This window comes from Leuciscus leuciscus (assembly GCF_965113295.1).
Source record: "Leuciscus leuciscus genome assembly, chromosome: 23".
In the NCBI taxonomy this organism is placed as follows: Eukaryota; Metazoa; Chordata; class Actinopteri; order Cypriniformes; family Leuciscidae; genus Leuciscus; species Leuciscus leuciscus.
Window position 1 is genome coordinate 13,514,497 of NC_138747.1, and position 22,161 is coordinate 13,536,657.

At 37.7% G+C, this 22,161-nt stretch overlaps 2 protein-coding genes and 1 long non-coding RNA gene across 4 annotated transcripts in view; 1 reads left to right on the forward strand and 2 right to left on the reverse strand.

Moving 5' to 3' along the window:
- LOC309488098 (uncharacterized protein) overlaps positions 1 to 22,161 on the reverse strand; it is a 200,358-nt gene that overhangs the window by 105,470 nt on the left and 72,727 nt on the right. The window lies entirely within an intron of this gene.
- lrrn2 (leucine rich repeat neuronal 2) overlaps positions 1 to 22,161 on the reverse strand; it is a 50,014-nt gene that overhangs the window by 25,694 nt on the left and 2,159 nt on the right. The gene's annotated exons all lie outside the window — the stretch shown is intronic.
- Positions 5,981 to 9,028, forward strand: LOC309488114. Of its 2 annotated transcripts, XR_014202018.1 has the most exons (4): positions 5,981 to 7,080; positions 7,392 to 7,448; positions 7,944 to 8,012; positions 8,091 to 9,028. It is a non-coding gene; the product is annotated as an uncharacterized lncRNA (long non-coding RNA). The 2 variants fall into 2 exon arrangements; XR_014202019.1 differs by lacking the exon at positions 7,944 to 8,012.

The window sequence follows — 22,161 nt, forward strand, 5'->3', positions numbered from 1 at the left end:
AGCAGAAAGAGATGGCAGGAAGCCATTGCTATCACCCAGTGGGACCTTCTGAGGTGTGTTTACAGCTCTGGTGTAGACACAGGTCCTCAGTGTGTGTGCATGTCAGCTCGCTTTGTGATCTGAATTAAATGGGCTCTGCATTCTCAGTCAGCTTTACTGTCAGTACTATGACCTGATATTTAGACAGATACCTAACATGTTCAGGTTTGATGCTGATTTAGAAATACAGTATATCTGTGGGTGTACAACTCAGGCTCTATATTCATAAGATAATTTTGTGTGAGGAAAAGATCTCAAATGTTTTACCTGTAGTATCACCTCAGTGTAAAGAATAATAAACAGTATTGAAAGGTAAAGTTTAAAATAAGAAAAATCACTGTGAGATATAAAGTCACAATAGCAGTAAATAATCACATCACAAGATGTATATATGTGAAATATAAAGTCACATTGTGAGTTATAAAGTTGCGTTTGTGAGATATACCACAAGATTACACCACGAGATATAAAGCGACAATGAAATGTTATGAAGTGTTGCTTTTGTGAGATATAGCCACATCACAAGTCAGATATTAAGTCGCAATTACAACAATTAAAATCATAACTGTGAGATATAAAGTTGCAATTATGGAAAATAAAATTGCAATTGGGAGATATAAAGTAAAAAGTGCCTAATGGAAAAGGGTGTCCATGCATATCATTCAGATCCAAACAACAGATTTTCAGTGACTAATAACTCTGTAAATATCAGCCCTTTCACAACACAAAGCTATCGTATGGCTCCAGAAGTCTTGTAATATAGTGCAAGTCATATGGACCACTTATATGGTGCTGTTTTGTCATTTTATGCTCCTGTTTTGAGCTCAACAGCCCGGATCCCCCCTTTTTTTGGGGGGGTGAACTATCCCTTTAAGGTCAACATGTCACATTAGATATGACTGAGTGGCACAATGTGACCCTCAGTGCAGTGCATCAAGACACGCTGTTTATAAGACTCAGAAACAGACAAATGAGCAAAGGAAAAAGGATGGCCTGAAGTTGAGAAGAGATTGCGAAGATGGGAGAGAGGCCTATAAATCAGACACCACCCCCCCACTCAGAAAATGAGAAAAAACGAAGAGTGCAGCAGTAAAACCCACTGCTCAGCTGCAGTCATCTATCTACACAAGGACGAGGCTATTAGAGAGATGACAGAGTCGCGGACTTGGGTGTAACCACTCTCTCCCTCTCTCTGAGTCCCCAGAAGTCTCTTCTGAAATGCTTATTCTTACCAGTAAACACTGTATAGGTCTTATACATTGAATTAGGATATCATTCAATGAGAACAGATGGCGACCACGGAAAGCCAGCAAGCCTATTCATTACTGGCTTCCCATCAAAACGCATCTGCTTCATCAGAAACGAGATGTCTTTGCTTATCATGTAACATCCATTAATCAGAGCTGAAACGGCAAATGAGATGACTTGCACCCCTTTTGTAAGCATGACCTCGGCACGCACGGCCACAAGACCGTGGCGCATCGTCATTTGGATCTCCTCTGACAAGCGTGCAATAATCTGACATGCGGGCCAGCTATGACCACTCGGGCCAATTAAGCTTTGAGAATTACCAGAGCACAAGGACCCTCTGGCCTTGCAACCTCCGAATGGTGACTGTAATTTTACAGAATATCGCAGAAGTCAGAGCCTGACATGCATATATTACTAATGTAAAGACCAGCTGTGATTCAGGCACTTGTGAACTCGCTCGGATGCATTTCTGTAGAACGCATCGCATATATAAAGCAGCGTGTGTCGTAATTGCGTTTAATGAGGTCTAAATTGGTCTGTGACATCTTCGAATGAGATGATCCTATTAGCGGCCAACAGCTTTTTAGAAGATGGAATTGGATTTCCTTGCGCAAAAAAACAGCAAACCTTCGGAGAGTTCTCATTTCTTGGAGCTTGTAATATTGATAAGTCTCAGAGGAACGCTGGATAAGAAGCCTACAGCCAACAATTTATTAAACATATTTGAATTAATGACAATGATTGAATTAATCTTTGAGTAAAGTGCAGTAATTCACTTTCATGAGATGTTTGAGGGTTAGAGAGCATGTTGATTGGTTCTGGGAAGAGGAGCAGATGCACTGCACTGCATCACTTGATTGTATGCTGTTGTCAGCTATGCTGGTAGCTAACTGTGGAGATAAAAGAGCGTAAGTGGTGATTAAAAGCTTTAATCCAGACTCAGCAGGCCTGGGCATGAATATGAAAGGCCAATGCTGACGTACGTTTTGTAATGCAGAACAAAAATGTTCTATTGACTATAAAGATCGACCTATTTAAACCGTAACATGACTGTGATAGGCCTACTGTATGTAATTTAAGGTTGCATTATAGTGGGTAATTGACTGAAAGATGCATGAGAGGTAGCTGGAGGTTTCTAAAATATGAAATTTTCCATCTGTAATGTAGTCTTTGCTTTGCTTTTTACAACAAAACGCATATAATGTTTCTGCTTAGACATCACTGAAATAGGTGGTTAATAAAGTCTTTCAGAGCTACAATCCATGAAACAAACCAACCAGCTAAGCTATGATGTGAATCATAACATTACAAACTTGGATTTCAAGCAAAACAGTATTTGAAAATTAGACAAAAGATAAAGGTATGAGACTGTAAAAAACTACAATCCCATGAAGCATTGCAAATGACATAGTCATATTAAAAACAATGGAGCAATATAAAACTATTGATTTAAATGTATGTTTATTGCAAAATATGCATATTAGGCATAGAAATATTTAAGTAGTTTGAGTAGTATAAGTAGTAATTCGCAACGCTTCATAGGAGTGGGTGGGTGCTAAAGAGTTCTTTTGTCATGATTTGCTTGTAATTCTCTGATTGGTGTAGATTTCTCTACAGAATAATAGGTAATGTAGTTTTTCACCAGGAAATCCTCGTTTGAACAGAATTGATTATCAAGTCTGTCTTTAAAGGTTTATAACTATGACTTATATAATCACTGTTGCACTTTACGGAATCGCTTTGGGGTCATAGATGGACTCAACTCAATGCGAGGATGTAAACTCTAACAGAAGTTAACAAATTAGGCTAAACTCATTTACAGCATTGTTGCAAATCACATGAAATGTTGCAGATGTTCATTTACTTTTCATTTGGATTATTTCTGTTTAAGGTGTTTGGAACTAGCAAATGGCAGCACAGCAGCCTTCTGGCATGGTTGGAGGCCACATAGGATGTCACAACGCTACTGTGAGTTTTGAAAATGTCATCCTAGTGAAACGTGGATCATTTCAGGTGACAGTTCTGAGGTGAGAGAGGCAGGTCTGCAGGAGCTTTTGGCGGCTTTGCTTTAAGGATCAAATGGCAAAGGAACAGCCCTGAGATAGAGGAACTCCAGCATGAGAGAGAGAAGAGCTTCACCTCGCTGTGACACTGTTGAGGTAGGCTGCCACTGCAGAATGTCTCATACACACATTTCCAGCATTTTTTTAGGCTCACCAGCCGTCACCTGGCTCACACATGTTCCATGGAAGGTTAATGAAGAAATCTGTCTGGGCCAGAGCAAGTGTGTTTATCAACTCACCAAGATATGAGGGCTAACCGTCGAAGGCTAATTAAACACAATTATTAATCATTAGTGTGCAGTAGGAATTTTTAACCGAGGCTGCTCTGCAGAATGAATCAAATCCTTCGCACATCACGCCGGAATTATACAGAAGGCTGTTGGATTGCCGCACACGGCCCCTGTCTGCAGCCTCCAATATTTGACAGCACTACATTTTACCATGACTGCCCAGTAATGAGCTGACATTCTCTGGAAGAAAAGAGATTAGTCTTAACTGCCACCACACACTATGGTTTAAAGATAAAACTCTTTAAGCCTAATATAACTTTTTGAATTTGAGTGGCAACACATTTTAAAATGTGAAATGCAAAATGTGCCCTGCATTTATTTGTTAAAAAAATACAGTAAAACAGTAATACGTTATTAGAATTTAAAATAACTGTTTTCTATTTTAATATATATATATATTTTTAAATACAAATCTCACTGATCTCTAACATTTGAAAAAAAAAAGTATTTTAAAAAAGCAACATCTTGCAAAATAAATGTCATTTTTCAGATATATTTAATGTGGTGTGATATTTATCGGCAGTACAGAGCGGCAGTAAACCAATCGTCTTGTCCTCTTTACTACTAGTCATATACTAGTCATGAAAATCGCAAGATATGTTGAAAGATACAGTATTGCTTATTGTATAGCGTCTCCGAGCAGTACACACACACACACACACACACACACACATATATATATATATAAACAAACCATATAATATTAAATCTATGCACAATATTATAAATGTATTATATTTTTTTCTTAACCTGCTATTTTTGTTTTCATTTTTTAATGCATGTTTAAACAAAAATTATGACATCCACCATCTCAATAATAATTATTAAATTCAATTCAATAATTAATCAAATATTTGTAAATATAATTTTAGATTTAGAAAACATAGACTTTTCTTTTTCATTAAGTTAATAAAACAATGTTGTTGTTTTTTTGTTTGTTTTTTGTTGTTGCTGAAAATAGCTAAAAATAATTAACTCCAGGTCTCCGCATCCTCCCTTAAAAGGTGTAAATGTATAGATCTGGTGTAGATCTGTGGTCTTAATGATTCATAAATAATTAGGATTTGTGAGTGTAAATTGACTTAAGACATTGATGTGTCACTGATCTTTCTGTAAAGGGTTCTCCCGGGAATTATATTAGCCTGGAACGATCCGGAACAGAACTCACCTCTGACATGCTCTATAAAGACTTTATTTAGCGAGTGCATTTACTTTAAAACATAAACATTTATTACATTAAGCATTATGCTTGCCTTTATTCAACAGAAGAAGTGACATATTCCCCTATAGCAGCAAAAGGCACAGCATATCCTTAACCCTGATGCAAACTGATATCATTTCTGTGGTTTTTCTTGGATCAGAAACCAGTATTAAGCGGGAAAGCTGGACTCATGGATCATGCTATATGCACATTCAGTGGTGCTGAAGATAATGATAACAAGGGTAGATCTACCACCCGCAGATGTCTCACCTAGGACTGACCTGCTGTCCACAGTCATGCTGGGATATCTATCTTAATTTTAAAAGCTGTAGGAATATGGGTGTATATTTCTACACTTTTAGTTCTGCAGTAGGCCTTGGCCGAGAGTGTGTATTTGCAGAGTTGATCAGACCTTGTAACAAGCCTGCCTCCAGTAAGTCAGCTTGCCTGTCCTCTCTCATCACCTTTAATCCCGTCTTTTGGAGGAAAGAAGGAAAACCCATGGAGAAAAATCCATACCCATCCAGAAGGTCCATCCTTATGGTTTATGCCTCAAAAGAGCCACAGGGATCGATGGCATTTGTGTAATTGGCTGGACAAGGTTCTCCTCACAATGCAATTTTTGCTCTCTCTCTCTCTCTTTCTCTCTCTCTCTCTCACTCTCTCTCTCTCTCATATCGTGGCCAAATTGATCACAATGTCAGAAGATTCACCAAACAGAGTGCAAGAGGTGACATTCTGCACAGAAGGGGTTTTTTGGAGGGTAGTGCTCTCAGAGAAAAACACTATATTGTTACAGTGTAATGAATACTAAATTATGTTAATGTGCTTAAGGGTTAGGGTTTGGTTTAGGTTTAGTTGCTTGTAATTATGCATCATTTACTGTTATTACTGTAGTAAGTATGCAAGATGTCTAACAGGGACATTGTAAAGCCATATTTTTTAGCAAGGATACATTAAATTGATTAAAAGAGACAGTGATGACATTTATGTTAAAAAAAGATTTCTGTTCATCAAAGAATTCTGCAAAAAATGATCAGTTCCTATAACAATATGAAGCAGCACAACTGTTTTCCACATTGATAATATAGTCAATGTTTCCATATTAGACTGATTTCTGAAGGATCGCGTGACTGTACACTGTAAAAACTAAAGGAGCCTCAAATATCCTGTCGGATACTCAAGGAACTTCAAAATGTAATTTAAGTGCCTCAAAGCTCTTTCTCCTATAGTAGGGTTACTGGAGGAGCATTGACATTCTTTGAGGTTCTTGCTGGAACTTATGGGATCCTTTAAGCACTTTGTATTTAGTTCAGAGGTTCTGGAGTCACCTTTTCATTACCATGAGACCTCGAAGTGCTTTGGGGGAAAATAGAGGAACTTGAATGCGATAAAAGGGTTATTGGAAGATCTTTTAACATTTAAGTGGTTCCTGGAAGATCTCTTATGTTAAAGCCAGCATCTGGAGGAACCCAATGGTTCTGTGAGGCCAGAATGAGAATATTATTATCCTATTATTATTATTATAGGCTACTTAAGTTTGATTCAGTATAGCCTACATACCCAGGTGAAAAAAGACGTACTATTAAAAATGAACTTGAGTGTGTTTTTAGTAGGCCTACAATACAAATATACTTTAATGCATTTTTAATACATTTAACAGTAGCCTACGTCTTTTTCACCTAGGTAGCTTACATTTATTTAGTATCTATAGGCCTATTTTGTTGATTAATTTAAACCTTAAACAACAACACTAAATTATAATAATATTAATAAGAAGAATTCATTAATTATTATTGAATAAATAATAGTAATCAAATAATAATTTTTACCTACTTCTTCATAAATTATTATTTGAAGAAGAAGAACTAGGAGGAGAAAAGTTTTATTCTGTCACGAAACTGCTGCTATTCCTCTGCTGTCGTCGCTTCAGTGATCGTCGCTTCAGTGATCCTCGCGCTGCTCGCGCGCAACAAAGCTCAGCTGATCGACGTCATCGGGTAACGGCTCCGTCCTCTCATCAAAGCTTCCGCCGTTTGATCGGCTCTCCGTTACAAGGTTTGTAAACTCGCCAAATAAATATAAATACAGAGTCTACTCACTATATATTCAAACACACATATATATAAACTAAATTGATTATACATTACTACTTTTTTACAGTGTTTACCACTCGTTTATTGCACAGTATCTGGTATGAAGGTTTTAGCCGCGATGCTAACTACGTTGATCTAACGTAAGTTAATGAACAAATGGAAATTATTGACTTATTGTATTAGATTGATTTAGTCATTCAATTCAACATATTCTGTAAAACTGTGTCTTCAAATTGCTGAGATAGCCTAACTAATGTAGCTGATTCCTGCTGTCGTCATTGGCGTTTGTTATGAATAACAAAAGCAGGTTAATATAGTTTGGTCTGTTTTTGTTTAGCCTAACTTTACTTACTACAGGTGCCCTCATTCTCTCAAATACCATTTTAAAGCCATTTACTGGTCAATAAATATTATGTTGTGAATAATCAGCTTTGTTCTTTTGTTTCCCCAGTACAACCAGTACATTTCTAAAATAATCTGAACATTTCAGAGGCAACATTGAATTACAGTAAGTTACCTATACACCACATGCAAGTACTTTATTACTATGAACTTTCTCTGTGTGAAATTGTATTGTTTGACTGTGTACTTTTTTAATAAGTTATTCTCTGAAAATCTTCCCTCATGCTCTCAAATCTCATTCATGTTACTCAGAAAAATAATATCACAGGTTTGGAGCTAATAATGCTATGCATTTTTTATAGGCTATACCTTAATCATATGCATTTGAATATAAGACATTTGAACCCTGAATTATAACTTAAAGTTTAGTCTTTTTCGACAAAAAAAAGGAAAAAGCTATTATATGACTTCAGAAGACTTACAACACAACCCATAACACATGAGTTGTGAACTCATTGACTATTTTTAGGATCTTTTCTGGGACATTTTTGGAGCTTAACCATTTTTTACATAAATTGTTGCATTGAATTGAACTAGACAAGTGTACATAAGAATAGTTTGAATGAATTACAAAAAAAAATTATGCTTGTGTTTCATGCAGTGATATTGAATGGTGACGGGTTGCATTATGAGATCTGCTTTCGGGTTCCACAGACATAAAGTCAAACAGGTTTGGAACGTCACAAGGCTGAGGGAATTATTTAATAACTTTAATAACCTTATTAACAGTAAATGTTGTACTTTGCAGGGATCTCGGTAAGCTGAAATACAAGTTTGATCAAGAATAAAAATCCTCCTGTAGACCTGAAAATCACTGAAGTGCCTGGACCATCCACCAGAAAAGAGGAAAAGCAAACAGAAAATGAAGCTGATGCACCTTTTCACTTTTCTAACTTGTTAAGTACCTCACGTGTCCCTTCTGAAGATTTTATAATTGATTGCATTTTATGTTGCAGCGAGTAAAGGTGCATCACATTTGTGAATTTCGTGAAATTACACAGGCAAAAAGACAAAATTGCTGATCGTGTGGATTCTTATTGAAATGACTGAATTCACCAGTGAACATTCACAGAACAACAGATCATTTTACTGCACCTTAACTCTGTTAAAATGGAAAATGTTTTCTGCTTGTTGTGACATAAGGAATACTGTTTCCAGGTCGAAACCTCTACTTCTACTTCCTATCTTGTTTCTAGATATTGAGAATACTCAACAACCATTTATGGGAACTGTTGATTCAAGTCACACATTTAAGCTTTTCAAAAGGCATAGTGTACATTTCAGTCTCCAGTCTCACGGCGTCCCAGACTTCAACATTTTATGATTCAAAATAGCTGAATAACTAACCATCTGAGATTTCGGAATAGAGATAAAGGTTAGGATCCTAATTTTCAGGAATATTACAGCACAATGAGTGTATATTAGCACTGTTTGTTGTTTGTTTTTGGCATCTGATAGAGCTTTTGGACTTGGAAACAGTGACGTCAGACTTAACAAGCGGACTGAAACACATGTTTTAAAATTAAGTGAAGATGGACATTTTTAATTAGTCAAAATTGTAATTTTTTACATTGATTTATTACATGGAACATGTGTTTTCCATGCATTTTGATGAGATGTCTTTTCTTGTGTAGCCTATTGTATACACATGGTTGATTATTCATGTTACTTTTTTTTTTTCAAGTGCATGGAAGTGTATGTATTACTGTAAAATGGATCTAAAATATGTAATAAACAATTCTTATTTTGTATTTGGTTCAGTTTGTTTATTATAATAGAAGTTAATGGTGGTAACCATAGTAACAACATGAAATTAATTTAATACAAATAAAATAAAATTGAAATTTGGTTCCTGGAGGCACCCACAGTGGTTCCACACTGTGCCTTATATAAGAGTTCCTCAGGAAACCTGTGTGGTTCCTCAGAGAACCGCCCCTTTTTAAAGGGTGCCTAGAGGATCTACAGACGGTTCCGCCGGTGTGGCAAAGTGAAGAACCCCAAAAGGTTCCTCCAGGCACCTTTTATTTTTACAGTGTAGAGTGAAGACTGTACTGAGGTTTTGTGTTTGTTTCTTAGGGATCATACACCAAGCTAAAAGTGATCCCAAACTAACCAGTGAAATGAGATTTGTTATATATCTGCCAAACAAAATCAGCTTCTTCAACTTTTGTTTGCTTTCATTTGGCAATGATGGCCAAACCCTAGTCAGTGTTCATCTGTTATGCTAAGCAGCATTCATGCTAAAGGGGAAACGCCAAGCCATAGTTCTGAAGACTTCTTGTGCTTATAGCTCTCTATGCCACCTAACGCTAACCAATGGAGATTTATGCAGTGCGATTTGAGTGGGACTCCACATGGAAATGGACATGGCAAAGAAAAAAGGGTGGTGGATGTGAGTGAAGCCGCCGTATGTCCGTAGCATTCAATTAAATGCAAATGGTCCTCTCTAGTGCTCAGTGAGAGGGGTCACCCGAGGGCTCTCTCATTCACTCTATCTGCATCTCTCTATTTCTCTCGCAGCGCTCACTAGAAATGTCACAGCTGTCACTCAGATGCTTCTCCGTCCTCTGATCAGCTATCATGCGAAGGGACATTTGACTACTTTCCACTGGCCGTAGTACAAAACATACCAAAGGGAAAGTTTAGAAATGTTAGCTCACAGAGGGGCTTCATGCATGATGGGAGGAGGCTTAGCATTTAGAAGATCACTGACTTAGTAGAGTAATCTAATGGTAATATTTCCTGTCTGAGCATTTTTTTCTGTGTGCATATTGTAATATACATAGCACTGTAATATATGTGATTTTTCTCATCTTTTTTCCCATTCGATTACCCTGCTGAATAACTGCTTGGCAGAAATGACAGTCGAACTATCTGCTGACCTATTTCTCTATATTTGAACCAATTCCATCAGCTCCTAGAACTTAAACTTTAAAAATTGGTTAAAACTTTAACGTAAAAGCCCATAGCTCATTTTTCGTGCCTACTGCTTCCTCATATATTATGGATGCAGTTCCTGCATTTAAAGAGGACACCAGCTTTAGTTCACAGGCAAAGAAAAACTCAGACACTGACCTAGCGCAAACCTTCACTCACCCTAGAGAACCGTTAACAATACTTATAACAGAAGACTTATGGGAATTTTTCAGCTTTTAACCGCGGCCTTCAGGTTTTGTCAGAGATGACGTAGGTCTTAAGTCAGAGATGCAAATGAGAAACTTTATTCATGCAACCTGAAAAAATCCCAAAGAATGTATGTTCCTGGCATTTTACTTGAATAGGGTAATTTTTTTTAGCTTTTTTTAATAGTCAGTGAAATGTTGCTTAGAGATAGGGTATAGGCAATGTTTTTCAGAAACACTTTTGTTATACTGGTTAAAACATCCTAATAGCAATCAATAATATAAGTGGTATATAAATATAAAACCAAAAAATGTACATATCTTCTGTGGAAGTCTCAAGACCAAAACATTTTCATCCAATCATTGCATTCGGTCTGAATACAATGATAGGATGTCGTACTTGTCAGTCAACCCATGTATTTATTAGGGATGTTGAAATTTATCGTTTCTACGATGCATTGCGTTTCTATGATTCTGCATCGATTCAGTAATAGACCATAATCGATTATAGACGTTGCTCTGACGTCATTCGTTGCATATGTGCTTGTCTCACGTCATTCGTTGCATGTGCTTGTCTCACTAGCGTAAAATGGCGGAGGAAGGTGAAACCAAAAATGACTATTTTAACATTTACAGCATGTGCGTCCGTGCGTGCGAGTGTGTGTGTGTGTGTGTGTGTGTGTGTGTGTGTGTGTGTGTGTGTGTGTGTGTGTGTGTGTGTGTGTGTGTGCATGTGCGAGTGTGTACATGCGTGCGAGTGTGCGTGCGTGCCAATGTGTGTTTGTGTGTGTGAGCGTTATTGTAACTTAAGTACTACTTGACAGCTTCATGTACCTTTAGTATTTACTAGTATTAGTTCTAAATGCTCCTGTCGTCTGCTGTGTTCAGACTTAAGTTTTGTTTGACTACATTCAGGAAGTGAACTTTCTTGGAGCAGATAAAATAAAAAGGGAGTTCATTTATCTGACTGCTTGTATTCATTGACAAATGTAGCCGTGTGCAGTAATATTGCAACGCATCGTGATATCGAATCGAATCATTGACACGATAATCGTAATCGAACTGAAACGTGAGACCAGTGACGATTCACACCCAAGTATTTGTATACTTCTGCGCACCCTGCTCGCACAGACATCACACGTTAGAGTATCAGCCATTGCATATGCATTTTATGCAGGGTTGATTTTACAGTGTCCCGTGCCTCCTTCTCACAGGACTGGGGTGCTATAAATATGAATAGGAGTAGGAGTGTGCTTATTCTTTAAACCACTTCTGTAAATAAAAGCCTGAATACAGCAAGCAAGATGCTGGATTAGCACATGATAAAGAGGGAGAATGAAAAGCATGTGATTGAATACAAGAGTTGCTTTCTTGTCTTGGTGACTTACAGAGCTGCGTACGTGTCAGTGTGTGTGTCCTCCTCTCAGACTGCTGGTAAAGAAAGCAATAGCAGGCCTAAATAGCTATTAGTGTGCTAAGCTTGAAGGAGCTGCTTTTAAATATGCAGTGAGGAAAAGTCTCACACAGTGCTAAAACATGAAGGAGGGAGACTGACACCATCACCATAAGCAGCCTGATTTTGAGACCAAATCTTTCCCGGTCCTACATGAATGACAGGAGTGCACATTTTGTCAGTATGCCTAAAAGCTTTATTTTAAACAGACAAATTGGGATACATTTATGCCCTTTTCTAATTTTAATGCATTTCAGTGTTGCCATATCCTCTTTTTGTACTTTATTTTGGGCTCGTTTTTCATAGTTACTAATAAATATGTGCAGCCTGCCTATGTTCTGGCAAGATTCTCTCAGAGTTTTAAACAAACGTTTCTCCAGTAACATTAATAGAACGTTTGTTAAATGTTTTCAAAGTGTTAGCAAAACATTCTTAGAACATTTTTGGTTATCTGGGCAGTTGCAGACTACATTGCTTTTGAGGGTTATCACAGTCGCATACAGTTTGTTTTTTACTTCATGGGCTGTAAGTGCTAGTCTAGCATGAATCAAAATGCTAATGATAACTCTCTAGAAAGTCCTTGACTGATATAAAGTTTGTTTTTCTCCGTTTTCCATTTGTCCGTCACATTTCAACTGAGAAACCTGTGAGTATGTCTGTCTTTATTTTACCCAACACTTGACTTTTACACGATAGGCCATTAAAGTGCCTGGCTTCTCAATCCTTTTACATGCCTGACCATAAATAGGGCAGTAAAATACTCCGGCCATGACCCTAGTCGTGTCTGTCTATACATCAATAAAAGCTGGTTAGATCTCTGCCGACAGCCACATGGAACGGACGAGCGTTCAGTGAGATTTGTGGGTCGTGCCCCCTGCAAACGAAACGTTAACCTGCAAAGCATCACCGTCAGTGTAGAGTCTTCTTTCTTTCTTCCTTCAGTCTCACTGTTTTGCATCTTCAGTCTAATTGCAGAAAGGTGTTTGGGAAATTATCTTGGCACAATCCCCAAATGACAAATTAGTTTACATTAGTGTGTGGATCCATCCAGATCCTTCCAATTACTTCCTGTATGTAATCAGACTTATTACAGTGCCCTGCTGTGTTTGAGGGGTTTCTCTATCATCGCAACATTCAAGGAGAAAATACAGCTTTTGCGAACTGTGGGAATATGCTGATCCAATTTTGGGCTTTTTATCGGCAATGAGTCTCCGTAAATCAGAGGAAGTTTAAGAAGGGAACTGTCTGCTTTTAATAAATGGCCTGGCCATAACTTTTCTTTGGGAAACAAGCGTATTGAAGTACGTATTGAAGAATATAATTTAATTTCTCGTTTAAATGGCTCAATGAATCAGATAAGAGTAGTGCGCTCGGAGGCAAAGGATGGCACTTGAAATTAAATGGAAGCGGAGGAAGGTAGGAGTGTAAAATGGGGGGACGTCAACATCAGGCATGTCATTTAAATCAATGCACTACCTATCAACGCCAACATGCTTTGCAACCGCAGATGTGTGACAGTATCTCTCTTTATAGGACTGCTCCACTTTCCTCTGTGGAGAACTGTAAAATCAGCACACACTTTTAGATTAAAGCTCCACAGAATTGGAAAAGTAACCATAAAATTCTAAAAGTCCCTTTTTTATTTGATTTGTTAATTCTTTCACCTACCAAAAGGGCATCCATCCATCCCAAAACTACAGTAAAATAATACTGTAAAAGAGTTTTACAATGTAAAATAATTGTTTTCTATTCTAATGTATTTCAAAATGTAATTTATTCTTGTGATGGCAAAGCTGAATTTTCTTTGCCCAATACTTCTTCAGAAATCAATCTAATATGCTGATTTGGTGCTCAAGAAATTATTATTTATTACTATCACTGGTGAAAATGGCTGTGCTGCTTGATATATTTTTGGAAACTGTGATACATTTTTTCAGGATTATTTGATTGATAAAAAAGTTTAAAAGAAAGTTTTTTTTGTATTGTAAAATACTTAACTGTCTTTTTATCAATTCCGTGCATCCTTGCTGAATAATTACCGAATTGAATATTGCTAAGTATTGCATATAATTATTTTCTTATGTACAATAAATTGGCATTACCCTTTGCTGCTGATCAGATAACAGTTGTAGGTAAAGGAAAGATGGCTTTAAGATTAGTGACCACTGTATCGTCTTATAGGGCAGATGAGGATATTAAAGCTGGTTCATTCAACTAAATATTTGATGAACAATGAATTGCAGATGTTTGCTTCTCCATTCCCTTGTAAAGTACATATCTGCATTTGTTCAATCATGCACAGACAGAGTTACGTAAGTTTGTTTACACTTTGGCCCAGAAGCTTAATGGACATGCGTTTGATGGTCTGCGGGGACATAAACATGCATTCGGATAACAAACAAGTGCTACTGCTCTTGCACGCAGAAGTCTCACTGAATGCGCAACGACCCATCTCTTCCATTTTATCCATGCTCTTTGGCCACAAGAGGCCGAGGGGTTGTGCGAATGCATGAGCGCGTGCGTGCGCGTGCAATGACGCTGATGGTGGTGATTAAAGGCTTCCATTCCTTTGGGAGATGCAGGGAGGAGTGCCACTTAGTCTCTCACTGGGCGCAGATGGCCCGTGGCAGCCTGGATCATGTCACATGGCGCCGGGCGAAAAGGGGGGCAAGGTGTCCCCTCCCTGCTCTTCTTCTCTCGCCGTGCGACCTGTCACCAGCCATCGATGTCAGGTGTCGCTGCAGGGAACGGACTGCTCATTAGGTTTGCCTCAATTTCCTCCACCTTCCTGCACCAAGAGGAACAACATTCAATTTGTGTCACTCATTAAGCGTTTTATTCCCACTGACACTCCGCAGAGGGTCACACTGTGCCCTTGCTCGCAATAATGGGAATTACTCTTTATAAGAAAGATTTGTATCGTTCCCAGAAAGAAATGCCAAACTCAAAGCGAGAGGATGGCATGTGCATGAAGGTTAGAGCGTGTGGCCCCAAGTTGTTAACATTTATTCATTCTGAGAGACCTAAGTATAACTGCCTGCTGTCTAGGGAGGCGTTTAGCACTGTCCACTTGGTTTTTATACTGGTGTGAACAATTTTGCAGCGGATAAATTTAGCTGACTGGATTCCTTGGGGCCGTCGATGCAGGAAAAATCCTGTCTCATGCTGTATTCGCGTGTCTTAAGCATGTCGTCTGGCAAAACCTGTTTTATAATTACTATGCCGTTATGGTCTGATTGGTTACAGAGGGTTATCGTTTCATGTAATAATATTTATGGCATGAGAGGCTGTGTTGGGCTTTTTGTGCATTTACATACACTGTAAGATCAACTGGTAAATGTCACATTTTAGTTAAAAATGTTATGGAAAATTAATTTGAAGTAATCATTTTCCGGTTATATTTTGCCCAGGAAAGCACTTATTATTTAGGAATTCATATTAAATCCGACAATTATGTTTCTTATCAGGAAATTAAGAGACGCAATGGTTCACGAGCGGGAAAAAAAAATAGAGTTCTGATATCATAATGCACATGCCAACCTTGAAACGTGACTAACACGGTAATGGAAAACTTAGCCTGCCGACATGAGACCGGCCATCCAATTTATGGATATCAGTGTGACCATTATGACTTAAATGGCCTTGGCTTGTGGGAATAATTGCATTTCTATGGTTGGGCAGGGGCACGTCTGAACATGGTTATCAACATGCGTGTTTTCCACTTAGGCTCTAAAATAGGAGGAGATGTGAATTTTACACTTGAGTGAGATGTGGACTAAAATAGCAGCTCAGAAAATTCATGCACGTGGCAGGATGCCATGTAAAGAATATATTATGCAACCTGCATATATAGGCAGAAAGTCATATGTTTTCGTTAGGAAATGTCTTTCCTGGTAAACGGTGTTTTATGCTTAGACTTTTCATTACTGAATTGTGGGGTAGAATTATTTGCCATGAAGGGATGCATACATATGCATGTCTGTTTTCCAGCGGATGTTAAGAAATATGGTCTCCATGGAGGCCGTCAATGGTGGTGTGATTGTTTCAGGCCAGTTACAGGAGGTGTTGCTTGCTGGGTTGACACTTTGTTTTACTTCTGTTGCTTACAGTATGTGTACACGTATTAATGTTGTGCAAACTTAAATATTTGTTTTTCTTTGATATTGAATGCTTTTTTGTGAATTCTAATGATGCATATGATACTGAATAAAAAAAAACAATATACTTTTTAATCTACAAATATTCAGCTCTGCAATTCCAGTCCACGAGATAGTTAAGTCTTTGATTTAGTTCATGACCTCCCATGTGACGTATGCACATTGGGAAGGGTTACGCTTGACATTGTTGACAAGTCTGGAGAAGGAGCATGACCTTCCCAATGTGTGTAGGTCGCGCGAGAGGTCGTGAACTAAACCATTTTATGGACCCGCACCACAGAGCAGTACCAAGGTGAACATTTGTAGTTAAAAGTATATACATTTTTGATCGTTTCGCAAGTGAAGACTCTTGGGGTCAGCTGGGGTCGTGTGGATTACTTTGAAGCTGCCTAAAAATGGTTTTTGGAACATTAAAAATGGACTAAGGTTATCTTTGTTCACTTTCATTAGATGGAGAAAAATCCTGGAATGCTGAAAATCATACATTTTGGAGGGCCTGGGGGTGAGTATATAATCAAGAATTTTTCACTTTTGAGTGAAATTTTATTTTATTTGGCCAATAAATACCAACATTTTCACAAGGGTTAGAGAATATATTGCCATGGCAAGCAGACACCTTCAAGTCTGACTTGGCCAGCATAAATGTAGAAGACAAACAAAATCGCTGTCTTCTTGTGCTCTGCTTTGCAGAAGCCTTGATCTGCTATCATGTTGTCCTCTGTTTATGACTTGCTTCCTTTTAATTTAATATACGGGACCATCTTATAAATAATTCAGCTGCATACCTTCTGATATTTCACGAATGCCTTGAGCCGTTGGAGCAGACAGCAGCCAGTCTGTCTCCCTCTTCCATGTTAGGCCATTCTACAAGGCAAAGTCCATCTGTTCATTTAAGACCTGGTTTGTTTTCTGGAACTGGCACCTTAATGAATGATAATGACAAATTGTCCAAACATTTTGAAAGCTGAAGGCTGAAAAATGAAATCTCAAAACAGATTGCCATATCCACTCAGAGTCCCACTTTTTTTCTTTCTTTTGTTAATGAATTTTCCAAAATGATCAGTTGCTCCGACAGTGCAATCTTCTCGCTCAGCCAGTTTGATGCTGTGATTAGTATTAATTGGACTGAGTCAAAAATGCAGAGATGACCCTGGCTAAGCTGCCTGTGAGAGCAATTAATGAGAAGAGATGCCTTAGTATTCACAACTGAGCTCGCTTGAGAAGACAGGAAGAGAGTTTACAGGACAAAGCAGACTATTTTTGTTTTTCTAGCGGCAGCCCTTTTTAATGAACTGTTCTATTGCTATAGGCCTGCAAGGATATATTTAAGAATTTAGGGGAAAAAATGCATAATGTAGTTACTGAAGCAAGTTCTTTTGACGTCCTCATTAAGACACTAATTTTTTTTTATATAAAAAAAGTTTTATCTCATGACTGCATGTTTTTTCCTCCTTACTTTTCTGTTTTTCTGAAGCACATTGTTAAAGTATGTCCACACAAACAAAGTCAAAGGGATTTCATAAAAAAAAAAAAAACTCTTGTTTGTACAGGCAAATGCATTTTTTGTATGTCCAAATGAGTTCAGATGTAATGCTCACAAATGACACTGTGAATCAGACAATAAGCATTGTGAGTTGAAAACTGAAGTCATAAAGGATTTGATTCAACCAGCGGCGAGAGTAAACAATTTTCTACAAAGTAACTCAAAATCTTTGTAGCTTGCTGCAGTACAGGATAAGATTAAAAACGGATTGTCAAATCAGAGTGATGTGTCATTACTGTTCTTTTCCCTTTTTGTGCTTTTTTCTAAAATGGCATACATGCCTTTTAAGTCAGTGTGATGGGTGTTAAAATTACACACTGAAAAATAGCTTTTCAATTTGCCTAAAAACAACAATTTACAGTCCTATAATAGCTGCTAATTTCTTGCCTTTAAATATATTGACAGTTTTTTGTTCATTAGTTATTTGTTATTCAAATATGAAAACTTTGTATGCATTTGGCCGTTCATTTACACGACAACAGTGTAATGGGGGCAAACTTTTGAAATTGTGTTTCAATGTGCACGTTTTTGAAAACAACACCATTATCGTCTCTGTGTAAACTACAAAAATGAGAATAAAAAAAAAACGGTGACGTCATGTGCATGTGTATTTCATGTTCAGTCTATAGGAGCGTAATGTTTCTTAAGTGATATTGCCAATTACGGTTCTGACAGCAGAATCCAGCGTTTTTAATCATTTTTGTGGATCCGTGTGAATTGTTTTGCCAAAAACGCAAGGAAAAACGTTTCTGTTTTATCAAAAACAAAATGCATATAATTAAAAGCAATCAAATATATACTTCATATATAAAAAATACCAATATTTAATGATTTTCTTTGCAGATTTCAGTGTAAGCAATCCAAAAAACTGGTTCAATGAGCTTTTTGCTCTTTACCAGTATGTCTACAATGTACGAAAACGTTGTTCTGTCGAGCTACAAAATGAAATGTTAATGGCCGACTGCTTGATAAATCTGTTCGAGTTGTTTCACTGTCACTGTTTGCGTTCATCATCGTGCTGCAAGATGGCAGACTGATGTGTTTGCTTATTCACAGATATGCCCTTGAGGTTTGTGAGCAGTGCTCTGTCTTCACCTCCTCTTTCAGACGGATCCGTACCACTCTCTGCACAAAACATATTCATTTCTGACAGCAATGCATACTATATGCCTATGCAGATATGATGCACAAAATACTCAGCCTTATTTGTCTTTTTGTAGGGTGCCTGTAAGGCGACTGAAGCCTTGGAGCCATATGAGCTACACAGAGGAGACATCACATCCTGGTCCTGTCTTTTACTTTGATTCAATTGGATTTCTCAGCTCCTTTAGCTGATTTTTTTGTATATGTGCTTACAGAAATCCAGCGCACAGACAGAACAGTGCGTCTGGGTGCATGTGTGGTGATGGGCTGTGTTGTGACAGTGCAATTTTTTTTCTTTCTCTGTCAGACAGATGTCTGTGATCTTTCCTGCCCTGAGTTCATCTGCCCTCTTCGGCGAGTACAAGAGGTGAAGTCCAACAGTCCTTTTGACCCTATTACGCATATGCTCGCTCACATTTGTGCACATCTGCACATACACACACGAGGCTCATTTGCAGTACTGCTGTTTGTCATGGCCTGGAGTCCTTGCCCGGGGATGACCGAGCCGAGCAATAGAGAGAGAGGTGTGTGCTTAAAGCTGACTGTCCGGTGTGCTGTACATAATTAAGCTATGTGAGATTATACACATCAAAGTAAAGCCACTGGGAATCCACTTGGATGCGGACAGACTTTTTGTACATGTCTTTGGATTGGGAATCATACAGAAAAACTATTCTGGTTTCCTAATTATTCCATTAATGATTCATTTAGTACTTTTCCCAAAAGTCCCCTCCCAAAAACTGGTCCAAACTAAGCAGTACTATAAATATATATTACAGTACAGTTTAAAAGTTTGGGGTCTGTAAGATTTTTATAAATTTTTTTAAAGAACTCTCTTATGTTCAATAGTCTGCATTGATTTGTATTTGATAATTTATTCATTTGATGGCAAAGCTAATATTCAGAAGCCATTACTCCAGTCTTCATTGCCACAAGTCACAAGAAACATTTCTTATTATTATCAGCGTTAAAGACAATCTATACAGAAACCATGATATATATTTTTTTTCGGATTCTTTGATGAATAGAAAGTTCAAATAGAAATATTTTGTAACATTGTCTTTACCGTCACTTTTGATTAATTTAATGTGTGCTGAACAAAAGTATAAAGTTCTTTAATAAAATCTTACTGACATATATCATTTACAATTACATTATTTAGATTTTATTATATTAGATATTTTTGTATAATTTAACAGCACCAGTGAAAGACTGCAAACTCAAACTAAAATAAAAAATACATATATCATTCACATCTGTGGGTTTTTTTTGGGGGTTTTTTTTTTTATGTTTAAGATCCATTAACAGAACTGATGTCATAAATCATACAGTTACAGTATGAAACCAGTTCTGAAAAACAAACGGTTCTCTATTCCCAACCCTATGTGTCATCATATTATATTCTGCTGAACCACACACATAAACTTTATATTTCTTTTTAGGAGTTTTTCCCCTATGTCTCTCCAAATCAAATCCATTGGCTTTTATTGCTATACATTTTTATTAAGACCAGTTTATTAGGGATTATCTCAAATTGTTCACAGGCCGATCCATGATAATAAAAGGGGATTACAGCAGCTAGATGGCAGGGACGTTCATGGAATGATGATAAGTTAAACAAGGCATCACACTCACAAGTCTTAATTTGGTTTGAGGCTCTTGCATGTCATTGTCAACCATATGGAACGAGAGAGCCGTGTGCATGTGGTAAATAGCACAAGACTGTTTCCTTTGTGGCAGATCGATAAACATAATCGACCCTGCCGTTATAGTCAAATGGGCATGTCTTTGCAACAGCAAATATATCTGCCAAGCAGCACCTAGGCTGTCTCAACTTCTTAATCATTGAAACATCTGCCCTCACTGAAGACTCATCTGTACGGGATGAAGGGATGTGCTGCATACATTTTCTCCCATCACTCACCCTTTCATTCTCTCCGTTTCTTCCATTCTCGCCTCTGTATCTCTTTTTCGCACTCGGAGGCATCTGTTCTGTCACACCCTCCGCCTCATTAGCCATGCTAACATGAGGAGGATTTAACAGATGTTTATAACAAACCAGCTCACACTTACCTGCAGGATGAAGACATTAAAAGCTAAAAACTCCTCCTAACAGACCACACAAGCCTCAAAGCCAGCACGAAACGGTGGCATAGAGGGCAGAGTTGTGTTTTATTTGTATTTGCAAGCAAGGTAACCCTTAGTAATTGTTTGCAGCTGTACAGTCAGCCCCTAGTGTTTTTATTTTTAGAAAGCAGAGCCGTGGCAGCGTTTCGCCCTTCGGTGGGGGTTCTTGTCTTATGCTCAATGTGAAGTGGTTGTTGACAGTGCACCGTAGGCCTGGACACGCGCCGCTGTCACCTTTTAACGAGCCAATCCCAATGTTTTTCAAAGGCAGAGCAGACACTAGTGGTCAAGCGTGTTATTCTATAGGGGAACCGGTAGGGAACATGTCAAGTAGGAGTGTTTGTGATTACAGTTTATTCTCCACAATCTTAAAAATAAAGGTTATTTATTGACATTGATGGTTACATGAAGAACTTTTAACATTCATGGAACCTTTCCATTCCACAAAAGGTTATATAGGGGGAAAGGGTTCTTATGATTTTTAGAATGTTCTTCTTCACACTAAGGGGGAATAAATGGTTATTTTAAGAACTGTTGACTGAAAGGTTCTTTGGGGAACTGAAAATGGTTCTTCTATGGCATTGATGCTAAAACGCCCATTTTGGAACCTTTATTTTTAAGAGTGCAAGACTAACTGTTAACATATTTTTTTTTACATCTGAGATTATGGGATATATATATATATACAGTATATATTTTGAATAAAATGAAATTATTCAGTCTTTTTGAATTAATAAATCATAGCTCATGTTAGTCATTAGTTAGGTAGTTTAATGGGCAACTCACTTTTTTCTGCTGTTCTTAGACATCATCTTTTGCGCCCTTCTTTGGATACTTTTCTCATTGCGATGGAAACATTCAAAATAACTCTAAGCTGAACTCAAATAAATTGCCTCTCATTTAGATTGCCTTTGGATCTAGATTAGATGTGAAGCACGATAAAGGTTGATTTAGAGAACAATAGATGTGAGCATTATGGAATCAAGACATCTGAGGATTCAAAGTGGATTTGGGTTGAACAAATGAGTTTTCGGCACAGGCAAAATAATTTTATCCTATAAGAGAACATTTATGGTTTACTATCTACTCCAGCACATTCTATAGCTACATACAGCCCACTGGGACTGTAAATCTGGTTAAAGTCTTGCTAAATCATTAATTGGGAGTAATTTAAGGGTCATGGTATTAGTTTTCATTGAATTGAATGAAATAAGCCATGCCACTAAATTTATTGTTGTAGATAACAATATTCCATTGGGTTGGCTAACGTTTGC